At 44.1% G+C, this 11136-nt stretch overlaps 1 protein-coding gene across 1 annotated transcript in view; it reads right to left on the reverse strand.

The window, feature by feature from the left end:
* The window catches only part of ufc1 (ubiquitin-fold modifier conjugating enzyme 1), a 21199-nt gene that overhangs the window by 7300 nt on the left and 2763 nt on the right, over positions 1-11136 (reverse strand). The gene's annotated exons all lie outside the window — the stretch shown is intronic.

An 11136-nucleotide genomic window follows, 5' to 3' on the forward strand; every position in this document is an offset into this window, starting at 1 on the left:
CTACGGCTGTGTGAGCGTCAGGGGCTACTGGCTGGTGGCGTCTAGGGCTACAGGCTGGTGAGCGTCAGGCTACGGGGCTGGTGAGCGTCAGGGCTACGGGGCTGGTGAGCTCAGGGTACGGGCTGTGTGAGCGTCAGGGCTACGGGCTGGTGAGCGTCAGGGCTACGGGCTGGGTGAGCGTCAGGCTACGGCTGGTGAGCGTCAGGGCTACGGGTGGTGAGCGTCAGGGCTACGGCTGGTGAGCGTCAGGGCTACGGGCTGGTGAGCGTCAGGGCTACGGGCTGGTGAGCGTCAGGGCTACGGGCTGGTGAGCGTCAGGGCTACGGGCTGGTGAGCGTCAGGGCTACGGGCTGCTGTGAGCGTCAGGGCTACGGGCTGGTGAGCGTCAGGCTTACAGGCTAGGTGAGAGTCAGGGCTACAGGCTGGTGTGAGTCAGGGCTACGGGCGGTGGTGAGCGTCAGGGCTACAGGCTGGTGAGAGTCAGGCTATTCATACAACCAGTAGCCCAGGCTACATAATGAGTCTGATGCAACACATCAGAACGTTTAGCTTAAAATGGGTGGAAACTTATTTCTTCACATAAAGCACAGCAATGCACACAAGGCAGCAGGGCTATAACAAGGCAGCAGGCTGTACAAGCAGCAGGGCTATATCAAGGCAGCAGGCGCTAACATGGCAGCAGGCTATAACAAGGCAGCAGGGCTATATCAAGGCAGCAGGGCTATATCAAGCAGCAGGGCTGTAACATGCAGCAGGGCTGTAACAAGGCAGCAGGGCTGTAACAAGGCAGCAGGGCTGTACAAGGCAACAGGGCTGTAACAAGGCAACAGGGCTGTAACAAGGCAGCAGGGCTATATCATGGCAGCAGGGCTGTAACAAGGCAGCAGGGCTGGATCAAGGCAGCAGGGCTATATCAAGGCAGCAGGGCTGTAACAAGGCAGCAGGGCTGTAACAACAGGCAGCAGGGCTGTAACAAGGCAGCAGGGCTGTAACAAGGCAGCAGGGCTGTAACAAGGCAGCAGGGCATGAACAAGGCAGCAGGGCTATATCAAGGCAGCAGGGCTATAACAGGCAGCAGGGCTGTAACAAGGCAGCAGGGCTGTAACATGGCAGCAGGCTGTAACATGGCGCAGCTGTAACAGGCGAGAGGTAACAAGGCAGCAGGGCTATAACAAGGCAGCAGGGCTATAACAAGGACCAGGGCTATAACAAGGAGCAGGCTGTACAAGCAGCAGGCTATATCAAGGCAGCAGGGCTGTAACAAGGCAGCAGGGCTGTAACAAGGCAGCAGGGCTGTAACAAGCAGCAGGGCTGTAACAAGGCAGCAGAGCTATACAAGGCAGCAGGCTATATCAAGGGCAGCAGGGCTATATCAAGGCAGCAGGGCTATATCAAGCAGCAGGGCTGCAGCAGGCTGTAACATGGCAGCAGGGCTATAACAAGGCAGCAGGGCTATAACAAGCAGCAGGCTATAACAAAGCGCAGGGATATAACAAGGCCCGCAGGCTATAACAAGGCCGCAGGCTATATCAAGGGCAGGGCTATATCAAGGCAGCAGGGCTATATCAAGCAGCAGGGCTTATAACAAGGCAGCAGGGCTGTAACAAGCAGCAGGGCTGTAACAAGGCAGCAGGGCGTAACAAGGCAGCAGGGCTGTAACAAGGCAGCAGGGCTGTATCATGCAGCAGGGCTGTAACAAAAGGCAGCAGGGCTATAACAAGGCAGCAGGGCAGTAACAAGGCAGCAGGGCTGTAACAAGGCAGCAGCTGATAACAAGGCAGCAGGGCTGTACAAGCAGCAGGGCGTAACAAGCAGCAGGCTGTAACAAGCAGCAGGGCTGTAACAAGGCAGCAGGGCTGTAACAAGGCAGCAGGGCTGTAACAAGGCGACAGGGCTGTAACAAGGCAGCAGGGCTATAACAAGGCAGCAGGGCTATAACAAGGCAGCAGGCTATAACAAGGCACAGGGTAAACAAGCAGCAGGGCGTAAAAGCAGCAGGCTGCAAGCAGGGCTAACAAGGCAGCAGGGCTATAACAGGCAGCAGGGCTATAACAAGCAGCAGGGCTATAAACAAGGCAGCAGCACAGGCAGGCTATAACAAGGCAGCAGGGCTGTAACAAGGCAACAGGGCTGTAACAAGGCAGCAGGGCTGTAACAAGGCAGCAGGGCTGTAACAAGGCAGCAGGGCTGTAACAAGGCAGCGAGGGCTGTAACAAGGCAGCAGGGCTGTAACAAGGCAGCAGGCTGTAACAAGGCAGCAGGGCTGTAACAAGGCAGCAGGCTATAACAAGCACAGGTATAACAAGGCAGCAGGGCTGTAACAAGGCAGCAGGGCTGTAACAAGGCAGCAGGGTTTAACAAGCAGCAGGCTATAACAAGGCACAGGGCTATAACAAGGCAGCAGGCTGTAACAAGGCAGCAGGGCTATAAACAAGGCAGCAGGGCTATAACAAGGCAGCAGGGCTATAACAAGGCAGCGGGCTGTAAAAGCAGCAGGGCTGTAACAAGGCAGCAGGGCTGTAACAAGGCAGCAGGGCTACAAGGCAGCAGGGCTGTAACAAGCAGCAGGGCTGTACAAGGCAGCAGGCTACATGCAAATGTTCGTTCCATAATGAAATTAGCGGGAAAACACGGTTGTCAAAAGAGCAGTACGCACGCGAGCGGTTTCATGAGACAGATGAAATGATCCGTTAGAAATGTAGACAGAGGAGAAAACTAGCGTGGGTGTTGGTATTATGACTAGAATTGTCCCTTTGGCTTCTGAACAATGAAAGAAAGTTGATAACCAATAGAACATGAAGGAAAATAGTTGCTGTTTCAATGGTATACAGAAGTCTTGTTAAATAATACTGGTTTCAATGGTATATAGAGTCTATATTAAATAATACTGGTTTCAATGGTATATAGAAGTCTTGTTAAATAATACTGGTTTCAATGGTATATAGAAGTCTTTATTAAATAACTGGTTTTAATGGTATATAGAAGTCTATTAAATAATACTGGTTTCAATGGTATAGATAAGTCTTTATAAATAATACTGGTTTCAATGGTATATAGAAGTCTTTATTAAATAATACTGGTTTTAATGGTATATAGAAGTCTATAATATTATTATTATGCAACTCGCTTGTTGGCTGGGCTCCCTGCCTGTGCTATTAAAACCTCTACAACTCATCCAGAACGCCGCAAGCCCGCCTAGACCACTGCGCCACCCGGGAGGCCCATGACAACACAGAGGATTAGTCAGATGACAACGACACAGAGGTTTGACTGCAATGACTGACTAAAACTAGACTAAAATTGTCCATAGTTTTAGTCGACTCATAATAACTAAAACTAACAAAGGATTAAATGACTAAATTGTAACTAAGACTAAAAGTGTATGTGTGTGTTAGTGTTGCACGGTATAGCGAAACATAGGTACTTTTACGATACTAGAAAATAAAAAAAAACGGTTCTGGAGTAGAATTTGTTTTACTTTTCGATAATTCGTGTTAAATGGATCTCACGTCGTATACTGATTGAGAGGATCAAGTCTACCAGTGCAGCCGATGTCCCCTAGCGTGAGCACCACCTCTTCCCTAATCCACTTTCTCATTGCTAGAGCTAGCTAGCAAGGAGGAACCCCTGCACTGGGAGTCTGGGCTGAGTCATGTCTTACTTGATGGTGTCTTGCATTATTCAAGTGTTTTAGCTCTCCTCTCTATGCTGCACAGAAGTTAACAACTCAGCCCAGACTCCAGTGCAGTGGTTCCTCCTCAGGACAGGCTATGGAGCTAACAACTCAGCCCAGACTCAGTGCAGTGGTTCCTCCTCAGGACAGGCTAGGGAGCTAACAACTCAGCCCAGACTCAGTGCAGTGGTTCCTCCTCAGGACAGGTAGAGCTAACAACCACTCCCAGACTCCAGTGCAGGGGGTTCCTCCTTGCTAGCTAGCTCTAGCAATGAGAAAGTGGATTAGGGAAGAGGTGTGCTCACGCTAGGGGACACGTGCTGCACTGGTAGACTTGATCCTCTCAATCATGTTACGACGTGAGATCCATTTAACAGAAGTATCGAAAAGTAAAACAAAATTCTACTCCAGAACCGTTTTTTTTTATTTTCTAGTATCGTAAAAGTACCTATGTTTCGCTATACCGTGCAACACTAACAACACACATACACTTTTAGTCTTAGTTACAATTTAGTCTTTAATCTTTGTTAGTTTTAGTTATTATTAGAGTCGACTAAACTATGGACAATTTTAGTCTAGTTTTAGTCAGTCATTGCAGTCAAACTCTGTGTCGTTGTCATCTGACTAATCCTCTGTGTTTGTCATGGCCTCCCGGGTGGCGCAGTGGTCTAGGGCACTCATCGCAGTGCTGCTGCGCCACCAGAGTCTCTTGGTTCGCGCCCAGGCTCTGTCGCAGCCGGCCGCGACCGGGAGTCCGTGGGGCGACGCACAATTGGCATAGCGTCGTCCGGGTTTAGGGAGGGTTGGCGGGTAGGATATCCTTTGTCTCATCGCGCTCTCCAGCGACTCCTGTGGCGGGGCCGGGCGCAGTGCACGCTAACCAAGGGGGGCCAGGTACAACAGTGTTTCCTCGACACATTGGTGCGGCTGGCTTCCGGGTTGGAGGCGCGCTGTGTTTAAGAAGCAGTGCGGCTTGGTTGGGTTGTGTTGCGAGGACGCATGGCTTTCGACTTCGTCTCTCCGAGCCCGTACGGGGAGTTGTACGATGAGACAAGATAGTAATTACTACCGATTGGATACCACGAAAATTGGGGAGAAAATGGGATAAAAATAAAAAAATCCTCTGTGTTGTCATCTGACCAATCCTGTGTGTGGTGGTGTCTGTTGTCGTCAACTGACCAATTTTGGGTTGTGTGTTGTGCAGGTGGTTTGGGAAGTGCTGGTACATTCATGACCTTCCCTGAAGTATGAGTTCGACATGAGTGTTTATGTAAGTAACACACGCAACACACCAAAGGTTTGGGCAAAAATAAATAAAAAGGCAGATCAATCAAAAAATATATTTAATAATCCTTTGCTAAATAATGCATTTTTGCCTATTATTTGATTTTTAAGTACAGTGGATGTTAGTGAGAGCGTGCTGTAGGTGAAATGTATTGCTGTTAATACCAGAGGATGTAGTGAAATGTATTGCTGTTAATTACCAAGGATGTAAGTGAAATGTATGCTGTTAATACATGAGGATGTAGTGAATGTATTGCTGTAATAACAGAGGATGTTATGTGAAATGTATTGCTGTTAAACCAGAGGATGTAGTGAAATGTATTGCTGTTAATACAGAGGATGTAGTGATGAGCTGGTGGGAAGTGAAAACAGGCTATTCTAAATGCAAAGCATGTTAAAAACAGCATTCAAGTGCAACTAGCAGGCTTTCATCTAGCATGCACACACCACATTGCAATGAGCAGAAGGCAGTATGCAGTTAAAAACAAATACTAAAAATGTTTGAAAACCTGAATGTTTTACTACATATTATGAGGCATGTCTTTACCTTGCTTCAACAGTAGCCTAGCAAAATCTCATCAACAACAGGCAGGCAATTAATTTAATAAAGACTTCTATATTACCATTGAAACCAGTATTATTTTAATAAGACTTTCTATATACCACTGAAACCAGTTTATTTAATATAGACTTCTATATACATTGAAACCAGTATATTTAATTAAAGACTTCTATATACATTGAAAACCAGTATTATTTTTAATAAAGACTTCTATATACCATTGAAACCAGTATTATTTAATAAGACTTCTATATACCATTGAAACCAGTATTATTTACTTTACATTTACATTTAAGTCATTTAGCAGACGCTCTTATCCAGAGCGACTTACAATGGTGCATTCACCTTATGATATCAGTGGAACAGCACTTTACAATAGTGCATCTAACTCTTTTAAGGGGGAGGGGGGGTTAGAAGGATTACTTTTATCCTATCCTAGGTATTCTTAAAGAGGGTGGGCGTTTCAGGTGTCTCCGGAAGGTGGTGATTGACTCCGCTGACCTCGTCGTGAGGGTTTTGTTCACCATTGGGGTGCAGAAGCGAAACAGTTTTGACTGGCTGAGCGGGAACTGTACTTCTCTAGAGGTAGGGAGGCGAGCAGGCCAGAGGTGGATGAACGCAGTGCCTTGTTTGGGTGTTAGGGCTGATCAGAGCCTTGAAGGTACGGAGGTGCGTGTTCTCACAGCTCGTAGGCAAGCACATGGTCTTGTACGGATGCGAGCTTCAACTGGAAGCAGTGGAGAGAGCGGAGGAGCGGGGTGACGTGAGAGAATTGGGAAGGTTGAACACCAGACGGGTCGCGGCGTTCTGGATGAGTTGTAGAGGTTTAATAGCACAGGCAGGGAGCCCAGCCAACAGCGGAGTTGCATAATAATAATATAATATTAGACTTCTATATACATTAAAACAGTATTATTTAATAAAGACTTTCTATATACCATTGAAACCAGTATTATTTAATAAAGACTTCTATATACCATTGAAACCAGTATTATTTAATAAGACTTCTATATACATAAACCGTATTATTTAATAAAGACTTCTATTATACCATTGAAACCAGTATATTTTTTAACAAGAACTTCTTATATTACTCATTGAAACCAGTATTATTTAATAAGACTCTTTATTACCATTGAAAACCAGTAATTATTTAACAAGACTTCTGTATACCATTGAAACCAGCAACTATTTTCCTTCATGTTCTATTGGTTATCAACTTTCTTTCATTGTTTCAGAACCAAAGGGACAATTCTATCATAATACCAACCCACGCTAGTTTATCTCTCTGTTACATTTCTAACGGATCATTTCATCTGTCTCATGAAACGCTCGCGTGCGTAACTGCTCTTTTGACAACCGTGTTTTCCCGCTTAATTTATTATGGAACGAAGCATTTTGGCCATGTATCCTGCTGCCTTGTTACAGCCCCTGCTGCCTTGTTACAGACCCTTGCTGCCTTGTTATAAGCCTTGCTGCCTTGTTACAGCCCTGCTGCCTTGTTACAGCCCCTGTGCCTGCTGCCTTGTTACTAGCCTGCTGCCTTTGTTATAGCCCTGTGCTTGTTATATGACCCCTGCCTTATGCCCTGCTGTGTATTACAGCCTGCTGCTTGTTATAGCCCTGCTGCCTTGTATTAAGCCTGCTGCCTTGTTAACTGCTGCCTTGTTAACCTGCTGCCTTGTCTAGCCTGCTGCCTTGGTTTTAGCCCTGCTGCCTTGTTATACCGGCTGTTACAGCCTGCTGCTTTGCTCAGCCTGCTGCTTGTTACAGCCCTGTCCTGTTACAGCCTGCTGCCTTGTTACAGCCTGCTGCCTTGTTACAGCCCTGCTGCCTTGTTACAGCCTGCTAGCCTTGTTACAGCCCTGTTGCGGTTGTACTAGCCTGCTGCCTTGTTATAGCCGGGTGCCTTGTTATAGCCTGCTGCCTTGTTATAGCCCTGCTGCTTGTTATACGCCCTGCTGCCTTGTTATAGCGCCTGCTGCCTTTTATAGCCTTGACTAGCCTTGTTACAGCCTCCTTGCTGCCTTGTTAACAGCCCTGCTGCCTTGTTATAGCCTGCTTGCCTTGTTATAGCCCTGCTGCTCTGTTATTTAGCTCCTGCTGCCTTGTTAGCCCTGCTGCCTTGTTACAGCCCTGCTGCCTTGTTACAAGCCTGCTGCTCTTGTCAGCCCTTGCTGCCTTGTTACAGCCCTTTCTTTGCCCCTTTTTTTTTTTTTTTTTTTTTTATTTTTTTTGTTTTTTTTTTTTTTTATTTTTATTTTTTTTTTTTTTTTTTCTTTTTTTTTTTTTTTTTTTTTTTTTTTTTTTTTTTCTTTATTCTTTTTTTTTTTTTTTTTTATTTTTTTTTTTATTTTTAATTGCCTTAATTATTTTTTTTTTTTTTTTTTTTTTCTTTTTTTTTTTTTTTTTATTTTCCTTTCTTTTTTTTTTTCTTATTTTTTTTTTTTTTTTTTTCCTATTTTTTTTTATTTTTTTTGATTTTTTTTTTTATTTCTTTTATTTTTTTTCTTTTTTTTTTTTTTTTTTTTTTTCCTTTTTTTTTTTTCTTTTTTTTTTATTTTCTTCTTTTTTTTTTTTTTCTTTATTTTTTTTTTTATTTTTTTTATTTTTTTCTTTTCTTCTTTTTTTTTTTTTTTTTTTTTTTTTTTTTTTTTTTCTTATTTTTTTTTTATTTTTTTTCTTTTTTTTTTTTTCTCTTTTATTTTTCTTTTTCATTTTTTCTTTTTTTTTTTTTTTTTTTCTTTTTTATCTTTTTTTTTTTTATATTTATTTTCTTTTTTTTTATTTTTTTTTTTTTTTTTTTTATTTTTCTTTTATTTTTGTTCTTTTTTTTCCTTATTTTTTTTTTTTATTTTAGTTTATTTTATTTCTTTGGTTGTATTCATTTTTTGATTTTGTTATTGCTTTTTTTTTCTTACTACTTTCCATTATTTTTTTTTTATTTTTTGTTTTTTTTTTTTTTATTTATGTTTTTTATTTGTCTTATTATTTTTTTTTTTTTTAAATCTTCTTATTTCTTCTTGATTTTTCTTCTGTGTTTTTTTATTTTTTTTTTATATTTTCTTTTTTCTTGTACTTTTTTAGTTCTTATTTTATTTTTTTTTTTCTTTTTTTTTTTTTTTTTTTTTATTTTTTTTTTTTTTTTTTTTATTTTTTTTTGTTATTTTTTTTTTTTTTTCTTTTTTTTTTTTTTTTATCTTTTTTTTTATTTTTTATCTTTTTTTTTTCTTTTTTTTTCTTTTTTTATTTTTTCTTTTTTTGTTTATTTTTTCTTTTTATAATTTTGTTTTTTGTTTTTTTTTTATTATTTTTTTTATTCTTTTTTTTATTGTCTTTTTTGTTGTTTATTTTTTTATTCTTTTTGTTACAGCCCCTTGCTGCCCTTGTTACCAACTCTCTGCTAGCCTTGTTTACAGCCCGGCTGCCTGTTACAGCCCTGCTTGCCTTTTGTTACAGCCCTGCGTGGTCCTTGTTATAGCCCCTGCTGCCTTTGTTGTACAGCCCTGCTAGCCTATTTATACAGCCCTTGCTTGCCTTGTTATTCAGCCCTGGCTGCTTGTTATCAGCCCTCTGCTGGTCCTTTGTTACAGTCTCTCTGCTGCCTATTGTTTACAGCCCTGCTGCCGTGATATGGTAGCCCTGCTAGCCTTGAATATAGCCCTGCTGCCTTTTAATATATGCCCTGCGGCCTTGATATAGCTCTGCTGTGCCTTGTTATTTATGCCCTGCGGGCCTTTGTTATATTCCCCTTGCTTGTGCTTTGTTATTAAGTCCCTGCTGCCTTTGTTATAGCCCTGCTGGCCTTGTTATAGCCCTGTCTTTTTGCCATGTTACAGCCCTGTCTTTGCTATCTCTCTCTTCCTTTGATAGAGCCCTCTCTGTTTGTGCCTTGGATATTAGTCCCTGCTGCCCTTTCATTATAAGCCTTTTCTGTCTCCTTGTCATATTAGCCCTGCTGACCCTATTGTTACAGCCCTGCTGCCCTTGTTACAGGGCCCTGCTGCCTTTGTTACAGCCCTGCTTGCCTTTTGTTATCAGGCTCCCCTGCTTTTCGTCCTTTGATATATATGCCCTTGCTGCCTTTGTTAAACCAGCCCCTGCTGCCACTTGTTATAAAGTCCTTCTTCGTGCCTTGTTTATAGGCCTCTTGCTGCCTTGTTATAGCCCTTTGGCTGCCCTTTGTTACCATTTTCTCCTGCTTTCCCATGTTATTCAGCCCCTGCTGGCCATGTTACAGCCCCTGCTTGCCCATGTTACAGCCCCTGACTGCCTTTTCTTGTTACAGCCCTGTTTTCTGGCCTTGTTTTATAGTCTCTCTTTGCTGTCCTTGACTATAAAGCCCCTGCTGCCTTAGTTACTCATAAGCCTTGTGCCCTGCCTTGTTTAACAGCCTCTTTGCTTGCCTTGTTACAGCCCCTGCTGCCTTGTACAGCCCCTTGCTGCCTTGTTTACAGCTCCTTGCTGCCGTTACAGCCCTTGGCTGCCTTGATATAGCCCTGCCTGCCTTGATTCCAGTTCCCCTGCTGCCTTGTGTATTCCAAGCCTGCTGCACATGAATTATATAGCCTTGCTGCCTTTTCGTTTTAACAGCCCTGTTGCCTTGTTACAGGCCCTGTTGCCTTGTTACATCCCTGCTGGGCCTTGTTTACAGCCCTGCTGCGTCTTGTACAGCCCTGCTGCATGTTTATCAGCCCTAGTCTGCGCCTTGATTTAGGGCCCTGCTGCTCTTCTTGATATTAGCCCTGTCTTGCCTTGTTATAGCCCCTGCTTGCTGATGTTTTAAGCCCCTGCTGCCTTGCATATAGCCTGCTGCCTTTGTATATTTAAGCCCTTTGCTTTTGCCTCTTTGTTATAGCCCTTGCTGCCTTGTGTGCATTGCTGTGCTTATAATTTGAAGATAATTAAGTTTACCACCATGTTTTTTAAGCTTTAAATCCGTTTTCTTGATGTTGTTGCTATCAGATTCTCGATTTATGATAGCTCTGGGCCTAAAACATAAAACTTTTTTTCTTCTTTTTTAGTTGGTATGAATTAGCCCTGTACTCTCCACCAGGGTCCTGTTAGCCCTGACTGCTCCACCAGCCCGCTATCCCTCTTGACCTCACACAGCCCTGTAGCCCTGGACTCTCACCAGCCTGTTAGCCCTGGACGCCTCACCAGCCCGTTAGCCTCTGACGCTCACCCAGCCTTGTAAGGGCCCTGACGCTCACCAGCCCGTAGCCCTGACTCTCACCAGCCCGTTAGCCCTGACGCTCCACCAGCCCGTAGCCCTGACGCTCACCAGCCCGTAGCCCTGACTGCCTCATCCAGCCCGTTAAGCTCCTGACGTCTCACCAGCTCCGTTAGCTTCCTGACGTCAAAAAAAAATTAAAACCCAAGGCCCGTTAGCCCTGCGTACCCTCACCATGCCCGTTTAGCCCTGACGCTCACCCGCCCCGTAGCCCTGACGCTCACCAGCCTTCTCGTTGTTAGCCCTGACCGCTCGCCATGCCCGTAGTCCCTGACGCTCACCCAGCCCGTAAGCTTCCTGACCGCTCACCAGCCCGTAGCTCCTGACGCTCACCAGCCCGTAGCCCTGACGCTCACCAGGCCCGTTAGCCCCGACGCTCTTACC

Source organism: Salvelinus sp. IW2-2015, linkage group LG23 (genome assembly GCF_002910315.2).
Source record: "Salvelinus sp. IW2-2015 linkage group LG23, ASM291031v2, whole genome shotgun sequence".
In the NCBI taxonomy this organism is placed as follows: domain Eukaryota; kingdom Metazoa; phylum Chordata; class Actinopteri; order Salmoniformes; family Salmonidae; genus Salvelinus; species Salvelinus sp. IW2-2015.